Raw genomic sequence first — 23,316 nt, forward strand, 5'->3', positions numbered from 1 at the left:
TTCTCAGAAATTTCTTCTTTATATTAAGACCTATGTTCGATAGACTTCTCGTGGTAGGGAGTGCCCTCTTAGCCAGACTTAGTCTGCTTTTTAGGTCCTCCTTGCTTCGTTCGTTATGGATTATTTCGTTTGCAAGGTAGCAGAATTCCTTAACATCCTCTAATTCTTAGTTCAGAATTTTATAACTTATCCACGTATCGTATCTCCACTACGCCTCATTACTTTCGCCTTTCTTATGATTCTTTACTCTCGGTTCGTAATTGTATTAGACCACTTCATGCAACACGTCCTGTAGTTCTCCTTCACTTCTAGTGAGGATAGCAACGTCATCAGAAAATGTTTTCATACATATCCATTCACCCTGAATTTTAATTGCACTTTTGAACTTTTCTTTCATTTCCGTCATTGCTTGTTCCCTAACATGCACCGCTATACTGAAATCGGCGCTGTGCGCTGTTATGCTCAGCGCACGTGCTGCTGCATGTGTATCTCCCTCGTGGAGACGGTGAAGTCATGATTTGTTATGCGCCTTGTGGTGTTCTGTCGTTCGACTGGGCATTTTTGTGTCATGACAATGACACATTTTGTCACCTGAAAATATTAATTTAGAATGAAACGGTTTATGGCGTAACACACGCAAATGTGTTAACAAAAATGGCTCTGAGCACTATGGGACTCAACTGCTGTGGTCATCAGTCCCCTAGAACTTAGAACTACTTAAACGTAACTAACCTAAGGACATCACACACATCCATGCCCGAGGTAGGATTCGAACCTGCGACCGTAGCAGTCGCACGGTTCCGGCCTGCGCGCCTAGAACCGCGAGACCACCGCGGCCGGCTGTGTTAACAGCTGTGGCGGTTCATTCATTAACAATCGCATTATGTAAATAGGTGCGACGGCACAAAAATGACCAATATTAATCGATCTGCGTGTTTTATTGCTAGTATTACTTAAACTGTAGGTGGCTGGGAGTAATCCCAATTTATACCGTGTGGTTGTAATTGAAGTTCAGCTACTCATGGTGGTCCAGTGTGGGCTGTAATTATTGTGAGGCAGCGAAACTTGATAGATATGCTAATGCTTTAATGCGGAACGGATTAACGCTGAAAAAAAAAATTAGTTCCAATTTTGGCCACCAGGTGAAAATTTGGCGCTGTGAATACAAGAATGAAGCATATAAACGTTTCCATATGTAACGCATTAGGAACGAAACGTGGGCAGAAAATCTCAAAGAGGTGAGGAAGGCGTTATGTTGATTTTATTACTAACTGCCGCTTGCACAATTTGCTCAGCAAGAGCACCGGAGAGGCGCTTATGACCTCGCCGTTGAGCACTCATAAGTCGCTGCCCCCCCCCCCCTCCCACTGCCCCCCCCCTACCCTCACCGCTCAGGAGGCGTTGACGAGATGATGCATAAAAACGATGTCATCAACAGCTGCTCGTAGCAATTCCAGTGGCATCTGTGCAACTTGTTCCTGTAAACTGGCCTTCAGATCAGGCGGAGACCGAATGTTCCTTAAGGTTTCCCCAGACCCAAAAATCACATGGATTCAGAACAGGTGATCTTGCAGGCCACGCATCTGGAAAACGACTGGAGATGCCAAGTTAGTGAAAAGTTGCATTTAGCAGATCATTCACTGGGCGAGCAATATGAGGTGTTGCCGCTTTATGCATGAAAACAGTGGTTTCCACATAGTTCTGTTCTTTCAAAGCAGGAATCACATGCTGCACCAGGTGGTGTCCATAACGTGCAGGCAGTACGGTACAGCTGACGGGCACTCTTCAAAGAAGAATGGACCGACAATAAAGGTGTTTGTGAAACCTCACCACGCGGTCACATACAGTGACTCTTCGTGCGCAATACGAGGTTTAACAATATCCCAAATTCAGCTGTTCTGTGTATTCTGTTCATCATGTAGTGTAAAATGAGCCTTGACTCTCCATATAATATTGACCAGTCACACATCACCAACTTCGATCCTTGACAGGAACCGAAGAGGATGTGTAGATTATTGCTGCGGATTATGAGGTTTGCAAAAATGGTGCAAGTGGCTCTAAGCCCTATGGGATGTAACTTCTGAGGTCATCAGTCCACTAGAGTTAGAACTACTTAAACCTAACTAACCTAAGGGCATCACACACATCCATGCCAGAGGCAGGATTCGAACCTGCGACCGTAGCAACAGCGCGGGTCCGGAGAGAAGCGCCTAAAAACGCTCGGTCACAACGGCCGGCTACACTACAACCGGTTGAAACACCTTAGTAACGCTCGGCTATAATGGCCGGCGATCATGAGCTTTCTGTTGCTGGATCTCGTACGGGTGCCAATGTAAAATAGACCACAAAGCTTTTCGTACTGTTGACTGGGAATGGATAGTTCTCGTTACACTGCATGAGCACTAGAACTACACGGTCCACAAGCTGCATAGTCAGTTACAGCAACGGCAACCTCGTCTATAACTAACTTCGAGGTAGGGTGCCACACCTAGCTCACGTGTGTTTTAGAATTTCATTATCATCTTCCTTTAAACCGTTTAGAGACATCGGGATTCTCCTCGAACCTTTCAGTCGGCGATACTCTCTCAATGCAGCACTGTAACTGCTGCCGTTCACATAGAACAGTTTCACAAACAATGCACAGGCTCACCTCTTGACAGCCATACTGTTCACTCACGTTATGACTTTTGAAGTAACTGCTTGGATATTATGCCATCATACAAACAGTATACAGCGCCAGATTTACACCTGGTTGCCAAATTTGGAACTAATTTTTTTCCATCGTAAATCGGTTCCGAAATAATGCTGTGGTATCGATAGCTACGATGCCACGGCGTAGGTACAAGTTCTTAGGTTGGCACTACGGCACCGACACCGACGACCGCGCCCTCTAGCCGGCGCTTTGGAGCTCTACGAGCTTCGCTCCAGATTCTGCAGACGGCCTGGAAACATCGCTTCAACTTCAGAGGGTGTTGGCTTGCTATTGAGACTTTGCTCTACTTACGACGGGTGTAAGGCTTCGCACCTGCGTACAAAGCTATGTATGCCTCTGTATATGTTCACACACCTGTAAACCACTTTTACTTGCAGTATCGGCATGTTTTACCTTTTCCTGCTCCTACTCACTTCCTACATTCGGCCTATCCTTCAGTTTACTGGAGCAGACCCACGCGCCTTCTTCCAGGCGGGATACAAAAATTGCTTTAGCATATGCACCAAGTTTCACTGCCATACGATTATTACAGCCCATTTTGGATCTCTGTGAGTAGCTGCGCATTAATTATAACCACTCGGTATTGAAATGGGGGAGGTGAGAAGAGGTGGGGGGGGAGGTGGGTTGAAGTGGTGGACCCTCTCCCGCACCCACTTCCCCCTGGAACCACGACAGAAATATAGAGCAAGTGGCGAAGCCTATGCGTAACTTTACGATGTACTAGTGGCAGTTCACATACAGCTTGGGCGAGATTACCTTGCCAGTCACACAGCAGCCGAGGGTCCGTCCGCCAGGAAGGAGGATGACGAAGTACGACTGCACCCTTTCCCTGGCGCTGCTCCCTGTCCTTCAATTTCATCTGCGGCCGAGACCCTCCACCCGCCCCGGGCTTAAACACGGCCCGGTTCACAATCTCGCCGGCAATCCCCGGGATCATTTATATCCCGGCGGCGTCCTCTGGAATGGAAGGGTGACTCACGCCTAATAATATGAGGGAGATTATATGAAACGCCGAGTCTGCGCCGCGGGGGTGTCGGCCCGCTGCTGCCCGGGCTGTGTGATGTATTTTTATCGGGCGGTGGGAGGCGGGGCGCACGTGACGCTTGCGGGAGCGTGCGTGAGTGCGTACGCGTGTGCGGCCGACGCACCTGCCGGCTGACTACGCACGCGCCGCGGAGGCGGGGGCGGTAGATAGCGCGCTGCGTGTACGTGCGGGCAGCCGAGCGGCAGCCCCCGGTCGCCGCCGCGCGCCGCGGGCAAAGGGTGCAGCCGCCGTGCGTCGCCCGGATTTCCGATTCGTTTGCGCAAGGGGATCAGGTTGTACTCAGCCTGATTATCGGAGCCAATTAAGAGACGCCATCTAGCGAAATGATGCACTTTGCTATCGTCGAAACCCCTTCTGTCACTGTTTACTTCCGGGATGGGAAAGCAGTAGCCCGCAAATGACCGTTACTTTTGGAAACGACTGTCGAGTGGTGACGAACGCTACAGAAAATGTTGAAAGACATTTGCTGAATGTTAATGATGCTCTGCATCTACCTACATAATCATTATGCCACGTTACGGTAAATGCAGGCTGTGGTACTCCTGGTCATTCGCTTTCCTGCTCCACTCGCAAATGAAGCGAGGGAAAGACTACTGTCTACATCAGTGATCGTCAAACTATTTTGCTCAAGCTCTAATGCGGATATTGTGGGACAGCAGCTCGGGCCACATATACAGGGTGTTACAAAAAGGTACGGCCAAACTTTAAGGAAACATTCCTCACACACAAAGAAAGAAAATATGTTCTGTGGACATGTGTCCGGAAACGCTTACTTTCCATGTTAGAGCTCATTTTATTACTTCTCTACAAATCACATTAGTCATGGAATGGAAACACACAGCAACAGAACGTACCAGCGTGACTTCAAACACTTTGTTAGAGGAAATGTTCAAAATTTCCTCCGTCAGCGAGGATACATGCATCCACCCTCCGTCGCATGGAATCCCTGATGCGCTGATGCAGACCTGGAGAATGGCGTATTGTATCACAGCCGTCCACAATACGAGCACGAAGATTCTCTGCGTTTGGTACCGGGGTTGCGTAGACAAGAGCTTTCAAATGCCCCCATAAATGAAAGTCAAGAGGGTTGAGGTCAGGAGAGCGTGGAGCCCATGGAATTGGTCCGCCTCTACCAATCCATCCGTCACCGAATCTGTTGTTGAGAAGCGTACAAACACTTCGACTGAAATGTGCAGGAGCTCCATCGTGCATGAACCACATGTTGTGTCGTACTTGTAAAGGCACATGTTCTAGCAGCACAGGTAGAGTATCCCGTATGAAATCATGATAACGTGCTCCATTGAGCGTAGGTGGAAGAAACTAAAAAGAGGCCTAACATGGAAATTAAGCGTTTCCGGAAACATGTCCACATAACATCTTTTCTTTATTTGTGTGTGAGGAATGTTTCCTGAAAGTTTGGACGTACCTTTTTGTAACACCCTGTATAGGATGTTGAATTTATGAGAAGATATTGAAAGCTAAGAATTTTTAGCGTGTTGCAGCCCCGTCAGGAACGACAAATATTTTGAAGAATCAGCCTCAGTTGCACAAATTTTCTGGCCTTTACCTGGTTTCGGCTAAATTAATCTAGCCTTCTTCAAAAGCACAAAATTACGGTAACATTCCTGAGAAAGGCACAGTCAACGTTAAAATTAAAACTTATAGTACCGTGATACGTGCCGCTGACAACCGACCACGTGGTGAAGAGATGCCTCGGCTGGACTTCAGTTAAGTAGTTTTCATTCGACATGGTACCACGGTACTAAAGGTTTTAATTTTAATGTTGACTGTGCCTTAGTCAGTCATGTTATAGTAATTTTATGCTTCTGAAGAAGGCTAGATTAATTTAGCCGAAACCAGGTAAAGACCAGAAAATTTGTGCAACTGCGGCTGATTCTTCAAAATATTAGGTATTGAAACACCTACCTCGGACACAAGACATCCGACCTAAAAACCTTACAATCACAATTTTTTCGCCTCGGAAGGGGACATCCAGTGACACCAAACTCGATCCCCCCGTTCCACCCTGTATGTATGTGTATGTGTAATGTGCTGCGAATACATAGAAAGAAAGATCCCTTAGCATTTAGCTACAATATAGCAGGTCAGCATCTGGAAGCAGTTAATTCCATAAATTATCTGGGAGTGGACATTAGGAATGATCTAAAATGGAATGATCATATAAAGTTGATCGTCGGTAAAGCAGATGCCACACTGAGATTCATTGGAAGAATCCTAAGGAAATGCAATCCGAAAACAAATGAAGTAGGTTACAGTACGCTTGTTCGCCCACTGCTTAAATACTGCTCAGCAGTGTGGGATCCGTACCAGATAGGGTTGATAGAAGAGATAGAGAAGATCCAACGGAGAGCAGCGCGCTTCGTTACAGGACCATTTAGTAATCACGAAAGCGTTACAGAGATGATAGATAAACTCCAGTGGAAGACTCTGCAGGAGAGACGCTCAGTAACTCGGTACGGGCTTTTGTTGAAGTTTCGAGAACATACCTCCACCGAGGAGTCAAGCAGTATATTGCTCCCTCCTACGTATATCTCGCGAAAAGACCATGAGGATAAAATCAGAGAGATTAGAGCCCACACAGAGGCATACCGACAATCCTTCTTTCCACGGACAATACGAGACTGGAATAGAAGGGAGAACCGATAGAGGTACTCAAGGTACTCTCCGCCACACAACGTCAGGTGGCTTGCGGAGTATGGCTGTAGATGTAGATGTGTGTGTGTGTGTGTTCGTGTGGACCCACCATTTTTATTGCTCATTCTTATTCTATGGATGAAAATTGTTGTATTGTCTGAAACTTTTTTTTTTCGATTCGCGACAGACGGCGCTGCGATTAAAAAATCAAAATGTAGAAAATCGTATGTTTAAAAATTCTACCCAACGATACTTAAATTAACGTCCTCCACCCCCTTCTCCCCCACTTCCACGCAACGAGGATATGACAGACTATTATTTCATAACTTTTAATGGGACACCCCTTTCTCAACAACGATGCATTCCTTCGCCAAAACGAGGACTTGCTCGACGTGTATCTGTGGCAGTGTAGTTAACTACGGTTAACTATAAAAATTATTGCAATGCGATCAGAAAGAGATTCATTGATTCGTTCGCTAAGTCAACGACTACGTTTAGCGTTACCCGTGAACAACAACGAGGGCGTGTAGTTTTCTATTCACTTTGGGGAGCTTTATTAATCTAAGTTCCCTTGTTTCTCACCTATCAAAGAGTTTTCTTCAGTTAGACTAAGTGCTCAAACGTTTGACTTTCAACGTGAACACATTTATTTATCCTTTCTTCAAATGACTTTGTATGGAAGTAAAGATTATATGCGGTAATTTCAGCACAAGCGTTCCTTATGTATCCTATCATATTTTCAGGTTCTCTTTGCACTTGATAAAACTTATCACTTAGATAATCACAGAGACAGAAAAAAACTCAAATCAGGTGACGTAGCAAGCCAATTCATAGGGGCAACTCTGCCAATCAACCGAGTACTATAAACACGTTGTAGGACTTTCCGTGCTTGAATAATGAACTGGGCAACCGTCACGCTGAAATCACATACCTTGTCTAACGTCCAAGGCAACATCGTCAAATAGATTTAGTAGTTACTGGTCAAACAATTTTGATATTTGATTTCATTGTGCCTTCAGTATTATAAGGACCAATGAGTCTGTTACCTATGGCTCCACGCCAGACAGTAACTGACCAAGGACTTTGATGTTCACCTTGTCATAACCAGTGGGGATTTCCTACACTCCATTAATGTGTGTTTGCCAATTAATGCTGCCACGGTTTGTGAATGTAGACTCATCTGAAATTAGTACAGTAGAAAAGAAATTGGGGTTGGTTTGATTTTGTTGACATGCCTATTTACAAAATACTACTCGATTTTGAAACTGGTCTCCTTGAAGTTCTCGATACTGTAAAATGTGATATAGATGACAGAATTTTGGCAGTACTACCTAGGGAAATTCTGGAATCGCGTTGTAATTGCCGAGTTGTTATGTGCGGTTTTTGGTGTACAGCTACGAGTATAGCTATTCAATTAACTTCTCTTGTAACAGTTTTTCTTCGTTTCCCTTTTTCGGTGTTAACGCTGCCATCAGACATGGAGACATTCAGAACTTTGTGAAAAAAGAACTAGCGCGATCATTATTTGGAAAATGCCAAGCATACAAGGCAACAGCATCGCCAACATTTCTTCTACATTCACCAAAAATCATGATCATTTCAATTTTTTCTTCTGTGGGTGTAATAGTCATTGTTGCTACAGCCATTTTCCACTTGCAGCTCTGTTCTAGAAATGAAGGTAGATGTGGAGGCAATAAAAACTAATCATGTAAAGACATGTTTAGAGGGGCTTTCAGATCTACATCTTAAAGAAAAGTGAGCGCTTATCGTACTGCCCTGCCTGTTACGATATCATATGTCGTTCTTCGCTACACGGCCACAATGGCGCATCGAGCGGTTACCTTTTCGTTTTGTCTACGTAACGCAACGTTGTGAGTTTTGCTTCCCATTAAAAGTTATGACATAACTGTCTGTCCTATGTTGCAGCGAGGAGGTGGGGGGCTAATTCAGGTGTCATTGCATAGCATTTTTAAGCTTACGAAATTTCTACCAACTGTCGCGAAACGAAAAAAAAGTTTGAGACAAAACAACTATTCTTGTTTGTAGAATCAGAATCTACAACAAAAATTGAGATAAGCATTTAAGATTTCTAAGACCCCCTCCTCCCCGCCCCTCGCCCACCACACACGGGCTTAGGTGTGAGGTCGTGGTTGGTATCACTGGATGCGTACCTCAGAGGTGCGTAACGAATAGATTTTAACTATAAATTGTTTATATCCGATGTGTAGATTATATATCTTCAGTAAAACTGAACACTCTGTGTACCGATCTTCTTATTAAATGATAGTCTACGTAAATAATGTTATGAGCCCCCAATGTACAAGCGCAGTAATCTCGCCACTGTTCCCCTTCCCCACCTCCAGTACTGTTTCTTAAAAGTCAGCACCATTCGCAACACATCATGACGATTGTTTTGTGTTTCACATTGCTGTCATCCTCAGCAACTCCACAGTTGTGACACTACAATTACCTGACAAAGTGCTGTTGTGTTGTCTGTGTGAGTGGATGGATAAATAATTAAGAACAGTAATTGTATTTATATTTAAATGCATTACAGTTACGTGGGATAACTTTGCACCACTTTTTTCCGTTACTTGAACGCTGATGCGGATATAGTCATGAAGGCGAGTTACTATCGTGATTTCGTTGTGTATAACTCTCAAGACTAGCCAGCAACGAGATTGTTAACAGTTTCGCTGTACAAAATAGGCAGATTTATACCCAAACGTGATTAAAATTAAGAAGGAGATGGCAGAATTCTACTTAAATAAGAGTCGACTACAGACTCAGTCAAACGGATATACTCGTATTTTCTCGTAGAGTCCCTTGAATACATTTATAAGAAGGATTATGCGTTTAATAAATTAGAAATTCATGAGACACTTGGGAAACGTGTTGGTCTGAATAGAAGCACTAGTTAAGAGACCGGCAGACAACATTCGGTGAATAACGAAACTACACAAGAAATCAAGGAAGATGAATAAATGTATAAACCACATACATATAAAAATGGGGTTGTGCAAGAAAGATTCTTCATGAATTCCCCTTAGTTGGGGACCCAAGTCATATTAAACTTTTTAAGTGAAATGACTACCGTCATTTGATTGTAAGTTTTTATTTCACTATTGCGATTTCGGCTATAGAGCCATTTTGAAGTGCGAACGTGAAAAGAAATCAGTAAACGTCAGACATGTCTGATTGACGTCAGAGGCTTTGCTGAAGTCGACAAAAATTTCGTAAAATTGCTTACCTTCTTCGTAGCAGTCTCATTGCACCTCTCATATCTTTTCCCAATCTAAAGACTAACGGAGCTTCATTCCATTCTCTCTGAACTATAGACTGCAGTTGACTAGTAACTATTCTTCAGTTTTTTTGCCAAATAACATACCAAACTTATTGTTCAATATTTCTTACTTTTCGTGGCATTAGTGTTTCTCGATATTTACATAATCAATGAAGGGTTTCTTATTCGGTAACAATGTTTTACAATTTCTTCTCTGCAATTTCGCGTTAATGTGTCATGCACACGATGTTTATAAAATGTCATGCAGCGTAATGAAACAATGTTTCTCTTTTGTTCCAGGTATGTTCCTTGTTTAACTGAGGAAGAAATTCATTACATATAAACGCAGTGAGTATTCATTATCGTGCAGTACATTAGACGTGACAATTGCACTGACACTTAGAAGCCATTAACGGGGAAATATGATAAGAACCATCAACATGGCAGCGCGTCAGCAATCGTTGGTTAATATATTAAAAAACAAGAAACCCGCCTCGATTGCGAAAAAAGCACCTAGTGTTAACCTAGGTTTCGGCGTAGATAACTACACCTTCTTCAGAACAATAAAACCCACAAGTGCCTAAGAAGACCATTGTCAGTGATTAAAAGAACACCATGGCTATACATTTATAAACGAAAAAAAGGGAAACACAAACAGTACATATGTACAAAGTCTAAACCGTTACTTAATGGTGTAACCTCCACCTCACACCGGCCTATGTTTATGGCGGGTCATGGCCCATCGAACATAGGCCGGTGTGAGGCGGAGGTTACACCATTAAGTAACGGTTTAGACTTTGTACATATGTACTGTTTGTGTTTCCCTTTTTTTCGTTTATAAATGTATAGCCATGGTGTTCTTTTAATCACTGACAATGGTCTTCTTAGGCACTTGTGGGTTTCATTGTCCTGAAGAAGGTGTAGTTATCTACGCCGAAACCTAGGTTAACACTAGGTGCTTTTTTCGCAATCGAGGCGGGTTTCTGATTTTTTAATATAAGTGTGATAAGCTTCCACCAGTACTACAGTCAAAGTTCCAAAATAGAGTAAATGTGGTTGATGGAAGTAGAAGTGGCTGACTGAAGTCATATCTAGCCAGTCTGGTCTATCCATTGCTGTTTCTCGCGCTTCATTATACAAGTGTTTCAGTATGCATCATTACACAACTTGTGCTGGTGATGAATTGTTAACCATTATAGAAAATGTGTAGCTTTCTGTCAGCCGTTCACTTTATTTCTAACACCAAAGGGAGCAAAACTCGACCACTAGTATTGATACTAGTAGCCACGTTTCTCTAATGGGTATGTGAACGGAAACAATTCATGGATTTGTGCTACGGAAAAAAATCTGGTGCTCTAATCTCCTCTGCTTCAACAAAAATTGTGTGTAGATGTACAATGTCATGTAGGCGAATCCTTACCACATACTTATGTGGCACATTGTACAGTGTCCCTTGCGCACGGTGCAACCAGTTGTGAGCGCTATTGTGTGTGTGTGTGAAATCTTATGGGACTTAACTGCTAAGCTCATCAGTCCCTAAGCTTACACACTACTTAACCTAAATTATCCTAAGGACAAACACACACACCCATGCCGGAGGGAGGACTCGAACCTCCGCCGGGACCAGCCGCACAAGTGAGCGCTGTTCATGACCAGCTAGAACACACGTTGTTTCAGATGGCCAATGTTAAGCCTAATCAGGTAACACGACTTTCTTATAGGAATATTTACGTGCAAAAGTAATTTCGAAGGGCTGTGGCTCCGTTGGGCTCATGATTTTCTCCTGGGAGTGCTGCTTACTAAAATCACCGTAACACTACTGCTGAATTGCAGAAAGAAACTGAACGAAGTGTCGTTACAACATACAAAGGTTACAACATGGGCTTAACAACAGGCGTCAGCGTATTCGTCAGCACTTTCAATAACTGTTGTAACATAATGATTTCTTCCTCAAGGTTCTATTCCCTTTTGCACATTGACACTGACCCTGCCACCATTCCAAATACGAGGGGCTTTCAATAAGTAAAGTAACAGATTTTTTCTGAAAGCAGGCTGCTTTTATTCGGGGTTCCAATGCACCATATTATTCCATACCATTTTGGGTACAAAAATCCGTTTTTCAAAATAATCTCTGTTCAATGCCACGGCCTTATGGCACCTTACTCGGAGGGCCTCTAGGCACGTTCGGTACCACTCTACTAGTCGACATCGGAGCCCAAGTCTTGTTGCATCAATAGTTCCCCATTATCGACGCACTGCTTCAAGCGCAGTGCATCCTTCAATGGGGCAGACAGACGGAAGTCGGAAGGTGCGAGATGCAGACTGCAGGGTGGATGAGGAAGAACAGCCCAGTGAAGTTTTGTCAACTCCTGTCGGGTGCGCAGACTTGTGTGAGACCTTACGTTCTCATGGAGATGTTTGATACTGATCCGTTCATTGCCTCTAAAAAAATGTCCACACGTTCCAGCATTGCAGAAGTCACAGCTTTGTGTCGGCCGGCACGCGGGAGGTTTGCGTGACTTTGTTGCAATGACAGATGCCTCAGCCAACGACTCACAGTGCTTTTGTTCAGTGCCAAATCATCGTCCACGTTCTGAAAGCACCTACGAATATCGTGCTAGTTTGAAGGACTCGTACAGCGCCGCCTATCGGAACTTCCTAAATTTATAGGGGCTGAAGTCGGAATATTCCTCGATGTCCCACAACACTGTCTGCATTTGTTCAACCGAAACTAGCCGAGAAAAAATGTGTTGAGCTACTTAGTGAACACCTTTCGTATATTGGTTGGGTGGTTCTTTGGGAGACGTGACCAATCAGCCAGGTCATAGGTTCCAGCGGATTGGGGTAGGATGGGGGAAGGAAGTAGGCCGTGCCCTTGCAGAGAAACCATCCCAGCATTTGCCTGACCGATCTACGAAAATCACGGAAAACCAAAATCAGGATGACCGGACGCGGGTTTGAACCGTCGTCCTCCAGAAAGCGACTTCAGCTGTGCTAACCACTGCACCACCTCGCCCGGTCCTCGTAGATTATAAGGAGAAAGAAGATGTATATGTATTCCACAATAAGACCATCGAAATACTGGATGAGGTGGACCAAAAGGCTATCCGTCGTCATTATATGAAAAGGATTAATTAATTTGACACATATACACACATCAAAAATAGTTTTGCATCATCTCGGTTCCGAGAATTCCGGCACCTGTACAAGAAACTGGAATAGAGATCAACACAAACATCATTTCCGCCCTTTTTATGGCTCATGAAAACCACACGTTGCATGTTTTACGGCCATACAGCAAGACCTTCAGAGGTGGTGGTCCAGATTGCTGTACACACCGGCATCTCTAATACCCAGCAGCACGTCTTTTTGCATTGATGAATGCCTATATTCGTCGTGGCTATCCACAAGGTCATCAAGGCACTGTTGGCCCAGATTGTCCCACTCCTCAACGTCGATTCGGTGTAGATCCCTCAGAGTGGTTGGTGGGTCACGTCCTCCATAAACAGCCCATTTCAGTCTATCTCAGGCATGTTCCATAAGGTTCATGTCTGCTGAGCACTCTAGTCGAGCGATGTCTTTATCCTGAAGGAAGTCTTCACAAGATGTGCACAATAGGAGCGCGAATTGTCGTCCATGAGGATGGCATTCACGTATCGTACATGCGTTACGGCGCCTTCCATGACCACCAGCGGCGTACGTCGCCCCCACATAACGAAACCCCAAAACAGCAGGGAACCTACACCTGGCTGCACTCGCTGGACAGCGTGTCTAAGGCGTTCAGTCTGACCGCGTTGCCTTCAAACACATCTCCGACGATTGTCTGGTTGAAGACATATGCGACATCGGGGAAGAGAACGTGATGCCAATGCTGAGCAGTCCATTCGGCATGTTGTTTTTGGGTCCATCTGTACCACTCTGCATGGTGTCGTGGTTGCAAAGATGGACCTCGCTATGGACGTGGGGATGAAGTTGCACATTATCTAGCCTTTTGCGCACAGTTTGAGTCTCAACACGACGTCCTGCGGCTGCACGAAATGCATTATTCAACATAGTGTCTTGCTGTCAGGGTTCCTCCGAGCCATAATCCGTAGGTAGCGGTCATCAACTGCAGTAGTTGCCCTTGGGTGGCCTGAGCCAGTCATGACAGTTCCTGTCTCTCTGTATCTCCTCCTGTCTGAACAACATCGCTTTGGTTCGCTCCGAGACGCCTGGACACTTCCCTTGTTGAGAGCCCTTCCTGGCACGAACTAACAAAGCAGACGCGATCGAACCGCGGTATTGACCGTCTAGGCATGGTTGAACTACAGACAACACTAGCCGTGTACCTCCTTCCTGGTGGAATGACTGGTACCGATCGGCTATCTGACCCCCCTCCGTCTAATATGCGCTGCTCATGGAAGGTTGTTTGCGTCTTTGGGCGGGTTTAGTGACATCTCTGAACAGTCAAAGGGACTGTGTCTGTGACGCAATATCAACGTCTATGTTCAGGAGTTCTGGGAACCGGGGTGATGAAAAACTTTCTTGGTGTGTATAGTTTAACGTACAATCATTTGTTAACATGCTGTCCTGGCTGTTACGAGATCGAAAGATGTTTTCAGGAGTTGGTGGAGCACAAGTCGTAGATATTTGAAAAATGTTACGATTACCGCCTCGAGCTGTTGATAAAATTCTTCATTCAAATGTTTTTTATTCCAATCTTTGATCACAATATACAGTCCATCGACGATGAACGGTTTCAGTCAGTCATGACCATCTTCAGATCCGTTCTACACCATGTCCTAATGTGATAACGCCGAAATGCTTTGTCACTTTAGGACATGATGTAGAACAAATCTGAAGACGCTCATTACTGACTGAAACCCGTCATCGTCGAAGGACTTTATATTGTGATCAAGGACTGGAATAGAATACATTTTACAGTACCTGGATCACTGCTTGTATTGGCGACTATGTCGCAGCTGGTGAAATTCTTCATTTAACAATTCATGCCGGCCGTGGTGGCCGAGCGGTTCTAGGCGCTTCAGTCTGGAACGGCTCGACCGCTACGGTAGCAGATTCGAATCCTGCCTCGGGCATGGATGTGTGTGATGTCCTTAGTTTAGTTAGGTTTTCAGTAGTTCAAGTTTTAGGAGACTGATGACCTCAGATGTTAAGTCCCATAGTGCTCAGAGCCATTGAACCATTTAACAATGAATTTTGGTCGACAGATCATCATAAGGTTCTGGAAAGCATTTGCAGCATCATATTAGGAGAATGTACAGTGTGTTCATAAATCCCCATTACCAACATCTAGTACCTGTAGAAGGGAATGACTACGTAATATATTGAATACGAACCAATGTCCGGAAACGTACCGTTTCCATTCTACTACGGTTTGAATTCAGATGTTTAACTCATCCACTTCCGCTTAAGGAATTGAATTAGGCTTCCCGCAGTACAACAATGAGGTGTAAAGAGTCGAAAGGAAACATGATTAAACATCCTTTTATCACTTAAGCACATTTGTTTGTATTAATGCGTAAACATTACATGTTGACATTATTCCAAACAAAAAAAAAAAAAAAACAGGATACTGAACTACAGAACGGTTCTCATGCATTACAACAGCGGCTCGATGTGGCGAGCACTAACGTTGTTACAGACATTGTACCTACCTTGCATGTTCTGGTACACCGTCTCCATCCAACCTGTAGTCTCTTCAGCTTATAGTGCATTGACTAGAACTTGTGCCAGCAGATCCTCCAATGTCTCTGCAGCAGATTCGTTAGTTAAACTTTGAATATAAAACCAGGACAAAAAACTTTGAGATCTTTCTATTTCCTTCAGTAGACGTGGACGCGTTGCAGATCTGAACTGAAACCGTAGTAGAACGGGATGTGTACATTTCTGGACATGGGCTCCTATTCAAAGTGTTATGTAGCTACTCATTCTCCTCTGCAAGTCCTAGAAGTTTACAACAGGAATTTCCGAATACCATTAAAAACATTGATGGCAGATAATAAAACCATGAATGTGTCGCCGTTGTCACTTCATTGTAGCATATATTACATCTTCAATACTCTGCCTAAACTGTGCTAGGCAATGCACTCTTTCATGGTGCATTAATGGTCGGCGTTAGCGCTACTAACGGATGCATCCGACGTACAGGCTACTGCACAACTGATCACTGGTTACACAACGGTTTACTAAACGATGAACAGATCCGTTCATGACGCTAACGCCGATTCCTGATGTAGCATGAAAGAGTGCACTGCCCAGCACAGTTTACGCTGGGTATTGACGATGTAATTTGTATTACGACGTGACACCAGTGACAAATTCATAGTTTTATTATCTGACGTCAGTGATTTTACATTTGGCTAATACGGTGCTGTAAATGCTTTTAAAAATCTTATGATGGCTCGTCGACTGAAACTGGTTGTTAAACAAAGAATTTTATCAACAGATCAACGCCAGCGTTTACTGGCAATTCCCAACAACTTTACAGCCGATGTCAGAAGTGTGTTGTAGTATAATGGTGGTTAGTTTAAAGGCCAGTAAAGAAATTTTGTTTATAAATTCTATTTCTTCTATTTTTTTGAGACCGTTCACCGAAGTTTTCAGCTGTACCTTACACAGTTTTCCTTAAGTTCACTATAATAACCACTATCAGAAGCATAATTTATGGGAATAATCGGCTCATCGAGCATCTACAGTTCGCAAAGAAAATTTTGTTATTCATTGCGTGACATAGTGTGTCATTGTATTACCCCATATCTCGCTTCCTTTTACAGCATCCTAACATGAGAAACTCCTGTACGCATAACAATCGCGGAGAAAACAATAGAATTCCAGTTTCAACATCACCACACAATATTAATAAAATGTAATAAAAGAAGAATATCATTTTAATCATTTAATCGTTACTTAAAGCAAAACGGAGCCTTCCAACGTATTCTACAGAATACGAAGAATATCATTTTAATCATTTAATCGTTACTTAAAACAAAACGGAGCCTTCCAGCGTATTCTACAGAATACCGTGCTTCGATACATGCCGAGGGTAGTCCTTGTTTTCGTTTCGGTAACAGTGTTGGTAATGACAGTTATCGGCCGGCCTACGCTTCGTGGCAGTGACATTCTGAAATGGGCGGTAGCACAAAAAGCCGACAAGTAGCAGCATAAAAATCACGAACGGTAGCCCCGGCTCTGCGGTTTAATCGCTGATGAAAGCTCCGTTCCACGGGCGCAGGTACATTTAGAGAATGTGTCTGTCCGGAGAGATTACTTTTATTTTCCTTCGGTCAGTGATTGGCGGTTTATACCGCTGCCTGTGTCTGAACCTGACCCCTCCCCTTCCCCCTCCCCCTTTCACTTCGTCCACATACCGCTCCCCAGCTGCGGCCCTTGGCCCCCACACACTAAACACGAAGCCCTCATCGAAGCTGTCAGAGGCAGTGAACCCGCCCACAACAGATGAAAATAACTCCCAGCTTGTCGCCAGTCCTCCACCACAAATTTATAAATTTCAACCGTGCCCCAAACGCCACTGAATCACAACTTTCGTCCACTTTTTGCTGCCTTTATTAAGGTCTTCATAGATATCAAAAAAATTTCGTATTTGCTTTACGCACGCTGCGACCAGTGGTTGTTCTGGCGATGAACGATGCAGGGCATGAATTTCTGTCAGCACTGCGTTATTCGCAAAGGGAACTTACTTGACAGGGTACTGTAACATGCCTGCGATCTGACCGACTGGTTGGTTATTCTGTGTACAGGAAGGTTGCAACTGCTAACGATATATATATATATATATATATATATATGTGTGTGTGTGTGTGTGTGTGTGTGTGTGTGTTCATTGAAGAGAAAAGATGGTATCTTATCAAAATGATGTCTTAGATGAAAGATCCTTATGAGATGAAGGTACTGGTTTTTCTCTACTGCGTCATTTAAATGATGTTCCTTGCACCAGGAATGGAATTCAGGAAATTTGGAAATTTGTGATAAGATCTTATGGCACCAAACTGCTGAGGTCATCGGTCCCAAACCTCACACACTACTTAAACTGATTTACGCTAAGAACAACACACACAGCCATGCCCGAGGGAGGAGGGAGGACTCGAACCTCCGACGGGGGGAGAAACGCGAATCGTGACAAGACTCCTCAAATCGACCGCGCTGCTGGGATTATGGAATTTCCGCTATGGTCGTGTTACAAGAGCAGGAATATTTATTGGGTTCTCAGCAGTCATGTTACCGTGTGCGCTGAAATGAAATTATAAATATTGTCTCCGCTGATGCTCATCGACATATGATTGAAGTTTCTCGCGATGACACATAAAGCAGCATTTATTTCTCGATTAGCGAAAAGCATGTGACACAGTAACATAGACACGCTTATTATGAAAAGTACGATCGGATGGGGTATCAGGCGAAATATGTGACTGCACTGAGGATTTTTTTCGCAGGGTGGACGCAGCCTGTTATCTTGGATAGAGAATCACCGACATACGTAGTAGTAACTTCAGGTATATCCCAGAAAAGTGATTTGGCTCCCTTCGTGTTCATATTGTATATTAATGACCGTAACAGTAACGTCACACTTTTCGCAAATGACGCGGTTATCTACAAGGAAGTATAGTCTCAACGAAGTTGCACGAATGTTCAGTAATGTAAAATTGTGCTCGTCACAAGACGAAAAAGCATAGCAGGCTATGAATATTATATTAATGAGCCACAGATGGAATGAGCCACAGATGGCATTGGTAAACTCATACAAATACTTGGGCACAATAGTACGGACATGAAATTGAACGATCGCATAGGCTCAGGCGTGAGTGAAGCAGGCAGCACTCTTAGGTTTTCTACGAAGGAGACTGCTTACAAATCAATGGTGCAATCCATCCTAGGATATTGCTCGTGTGGTACCCGTACCAGATAGGACTAATAGGGGATGTTGAACGTAAACAGAGCAGTAGAGCACGAATGGTCACAGGTTTGTTTGACCTGCGCGAGAGTATCGATGCTGAATGAACTGAACAGGCAGCTATCCCAAGATTGCGCACCAACAAAATTTCACGAATCGTCATGAAATGATGTCTATAGGAAAATACTGCAGAAGTCTGACCAGTCACTTGTCCATGTTATAAATGGCGAAGACCATAGACGATGAAGTAGTTGAAAATTTTAAATTTTACCCTGCTGTGATGAAGGAAAAAAAGAAGGAAGAGAGAGAGAGAGAGAGAGAGAGAGAGAGAGAGAGAGATTTTTCAAAGAACGCCAATTCAGCTGTTCGTAATACTTTGATAACTTGCTACTTCAGTTACAGTGTTATCGCAACCCCTGTACATCTTTTGTCGCAGCAGCTTTCATGGTCTAGGCGCTGCTGCACTGCATTAGAGGTGGTGGCACTGAGTGTGAAACAGGAGGGACAGATAATAGAGAAGATGCTGAGAGAAACTATGAGAAGTAGGGTCCGCCTCTCCCTCCAGGACGGTGGGTGGGTTTACAATATGCCATTACTGTGCATATTTCATGAGTGCATGAAAATATATTTCATTCACCGAGATGATTCCAAACGTTTTGCACTGAGTCATGTAATACAGAAGAATAGCCGAGCTGCAGTTGTTGAGCTCTGTAAAGACGATGTACAGCAGCCAAGTTGATAAATGCTCAAATTAATGTAATGTTTCCACTGTAACTCTATTCAAAAAATATTACACTAAAAATATTTGTGGTTGTTTATACAACAAAACAAGAGACACTGGACTTTGAGTCCTCGTCTTACGTTAAAATAGTGCACTTCTGTCTTCATCAGTCACATCACACACCGCAACCGCGCACCAGGTTATCTCCTCTTCTCCTGGTGTGCGGCCGTTGCTGTGAGATGCTAAGCCCGAGGTAACTGAGTATGCGCAGCTAATGCTTAACCTACAATGCCACCTCACTGGTCCCATAATCTTCCCACTTATCCAGAGGCAATGCCTGCACACTGACGCCTACGACTGTCAATCTCTGGGTATTGGAAGATCTAAGTGCTAAATACACTGACGTGAAAAAATCGCAACGCCATGGAGTTGTGCTAGAGAAACGAAAGTTAGTAGCCGTGTTTCTGCTTCTGAAAGACGATGTCTATTGAACTTTCATGCTAGTAGTATAGGATTGGCGCCGATAGCGCCACTATAAGGATACAAATCAGGTTTGCTTCAAATGCACACTGTAAAGGTTGTGAGCGTTAGTTATAGTTGAAGTTGGACATGGTGAGTTGATGTTAGTCAAGAATGCCTTTAAAGCGACAAAGACGCCATTATCAACGCCTCACTGAGCTTGAACGAGGTAGTGTAATACGGCTACGAGATGCAGGATGTTCCTTCTCGACATTGCAGTAAGGCTTGGCCGGAATGTATCCACTGTAGAAGATTGCTGGTAGCGGTGGTCAAGAGAACGTTCGACCGCAAGAAGACCGGGCTCCGGCGGACCACGTGGCACTACCGAGAGAGAAGACTGTCGTGTTAGGCGTATGGCTCTGGCGCCTCGTACTGCATCTGCAGCAGCAGTTTGTGGAATAGTTGACACCACAGTGACACAACGAACTGTTATAAATCGATAACTTCAATGACAGCTTCGGGACAGGCGCCCTGAAGCGTGCATTACATTGGTCTCAAACCACAGCTGTTGGCGACTCCAGTGGTGTCAAGCGAGAGCTCATTGGAGAGCAGGATGGAAGTCTGTTGTGTTTTCTGATCAAAACTGGTTTTGCCTCGGTGCCAGTGTTTTGGTCTCGTGTTGATTAGAAGGACAGCAGTTGACGACCTGCAACCAACCTGTCTGCGCCATAGACATACTGGACCTGCAACTGGAGTTACGGTCTGGGGTGCGATTCCGTACGATCCAGGAGCGCTCTCGTGGTCGGCCCACGCCCCCTGTCTGAAAAATTTCTATGTCAGTCTGGTGATTCGATCTGTTGTGCTGCTATTATTAAGAGAATTTCAGGGGCTGTTTTCCAACAGGATAACGTTCGCCAACGTACCGCTAATGTAGCCCAACATGCTCCACATAAGGTCAACCAGTTGGGTTGACCTGTTCGATCATTAGATCTGTTTTCAATCCAGCACATGTGGGACATCTTCGGACGACAGCTCCAGCGTCATCGACAAACAGCATTGACCGATCCTGTACTGTTTAAGTGCAATAGGCATGGAACTCAATCCCACTCACTGAGATGCGGCACCTGTGAAACACAATGTGTGCACGTTTGCGTGCTTGCATTGTACATTCTGGCGGCTACACCTGTTATTAATGTACCAGCATTTCGTATTTGCAATGGCTTATCTCATGCTTACATTGACCTGTGATACTGTAATGTCAATGACGTGTATGTTACCTAGCCAATGTATTCCTGAAATTTTATTACCCTACGTTGATTACTTTTTGGTACTGCGATTTTTTTCTGTCGATGTAAATGTAACTGTGTGTGTGTACATTATACAAACATAGAAATCTGCTATTCATTTTCACGTTAGTGAAATTGTCGCAGTTCTCTTTTTCAGTGGCTATTTCTAACTGTTCCAGCAAGCAGCAAGTCGAATATTATTTCTTTTTTTTCCGTGCGCAGGCCTTCTAAGTCGCCGTATATCCTTTTTAAGGTGTGGCGTGTTTCATAAACGAGGTTAGGTACTGCTGACTTCTCGTAATTACTCTGTCTGAAAGCGTCTTTGTGGTCCGCGTGTCTGACAGAAAATATTATCTGTCTTTCCAGTACACTTTGTCTCACGGAACGCGCTCTGTATTTCACACATCCCTCACAAGATTTGAAAAATCGGGGGCATATACAGTGCGCATCCTATTTTAAGTGGTTGAATGCAGTCAGTCATTGCTGATGAAGTATAATAAACGGTTCCTCAGATCCCAAAATTGGAAGCTGGAATAAAAGTACGAAAAGTCTGATTGAACGTACGTAATATGCACTGCTCACGTCTACAAAGGAAGCTCGCTGACTGCGAAAGACGGGTGACTGATTTCCACTTCTAGCTTTCACATATCATGAATTTTCGTCGCTTGGTTCGAACAGGGAATGAATTTTCAGTGCAGAGTACAGTTTAGACACAAGTAACCATAGCCTTTCTGTTCATTTTGCTGAACACGTCCCTTGAATTAAGCTCGGAAAAGTGTCTCGAGATCCTTTATTAACTGATGAAAAGTTTATCTATTTTTCAGCATTTCTCTCAGCATCTTCTTTCGCTGCTATCTGTCCTTTCAGTCTCACACTTACTTCTACATAGTTTTCACCTCTTATCTTTCGTTGTACTTTTTTCGAGTGCTTACTCGTAGCATGTACGTCTGTCATTTAAATATATTGTATATTGCTATCGTAGATGACTCGAAAGAGAACAGCGTTCCATACTCACCATCGATTTAGTGAGCGCTGCTGCGGTAGTGACGTAAGTGGGTAAAGTCAAAAACCAGTGATATATTGCATAAAACAAATACTTCCCACCAGGCGACTGGCATTGAAAAGTTTTCAGAAAATAGTAGTTCACATATGTACTACAACTGTCACCACTGCCCAGTTGAAGAAACTTGTTGGTATGTGTCTGGAACATGTTGCCTGATTATATCTTTTATCGGTGAGCTAAACGTTATTGTCATTCATGAAATTCTGTAAAATCCGTATGATGATAGACAATAGGCCAATATGCTTAACGAACTGTTATTACCTAACATAAAGTTCACTATATTGTTTCACTTTGTCTTACAACACGAGGTACTTGTAGAATTTCGACAGAGTATTTGACGAAATCAAACGGTGTATGTGAAACAAATTAATGCTGAATCGTTTTGAAATTACGTGTATGCTATTATACGGCAGCTTACAACATCGATAAGGTTATAACAGTTTTTAAATTTTAGTGTTTGAAAAGTTATTAAAGTTGTGATATCCATTTTACAGAATGACTTTGTATACGAAATGACTTAAATCTGAATACATATACGCTCGCAAGGTGAAAGACATAATGTTAAGCTCGCCAACGAAAGACACGAAGTGCTCGGAAATCGCCGTGACGGACTTCTAGGACTTGTAGAGGGGAGTGAGTACGTAATATTTTGAATAGGATCCCATGCCCTGAAACGTACCGTTTTGTAATGTAATTTAATAAAAAATTATTCATGCTTTGATAGCTTTTAATAAAGTGATGTCAAAACAAAAGATAAATAACTCTAATAACACTATGAACAGTGTAATGTAATTTAATGTAGCCCGACGCGGATCAGCAATCAGCAAACTAGCTCAGTACCTAGGGCGGTTACGGGATTGTAAGTAATTAATTGCCTCCTCTTGAATCATCAAAGATATTCCTCAACATTTATCAAAAGTATAGTTACAACTCTTGTGCTTATGGCACCAGATAATATTTCGTAGGTCAGTTCAATGTGAAGTAATAAATCCCGTAACTTCAGATCGTGGTTTCGTCTGGAATACCAATATATGATAACAAGCATAATCTTTTGCTGATGAATATACTAGAACTAGAATCCCGTGAACAGGCCTCTCTGCCTGGGATGTTATCTCGCAACCTTGAGAAAATCTCATGGAATCTGAAAGGAAGTTTACTGTCCTAAATGGTGGCACATCTC

The sequence above is a fragment of the Schistocerca piceifrons genome, chromosome 1 (genome assembly GCF_021461385.2).
Source record: "Schistocerca piceifrons isolate TAMUIC-IGC-003096 chromosome 1, iqSchPice1.1, whole genome shotgun sequence".
NCBI classification, from domain to species: domain Eukaryota; kingdom Metazoa; phylum Arthropoda; class Insecta; order Orthoptera; family Acrididae; genus Schistocerca; species Schistocerca piceifrons.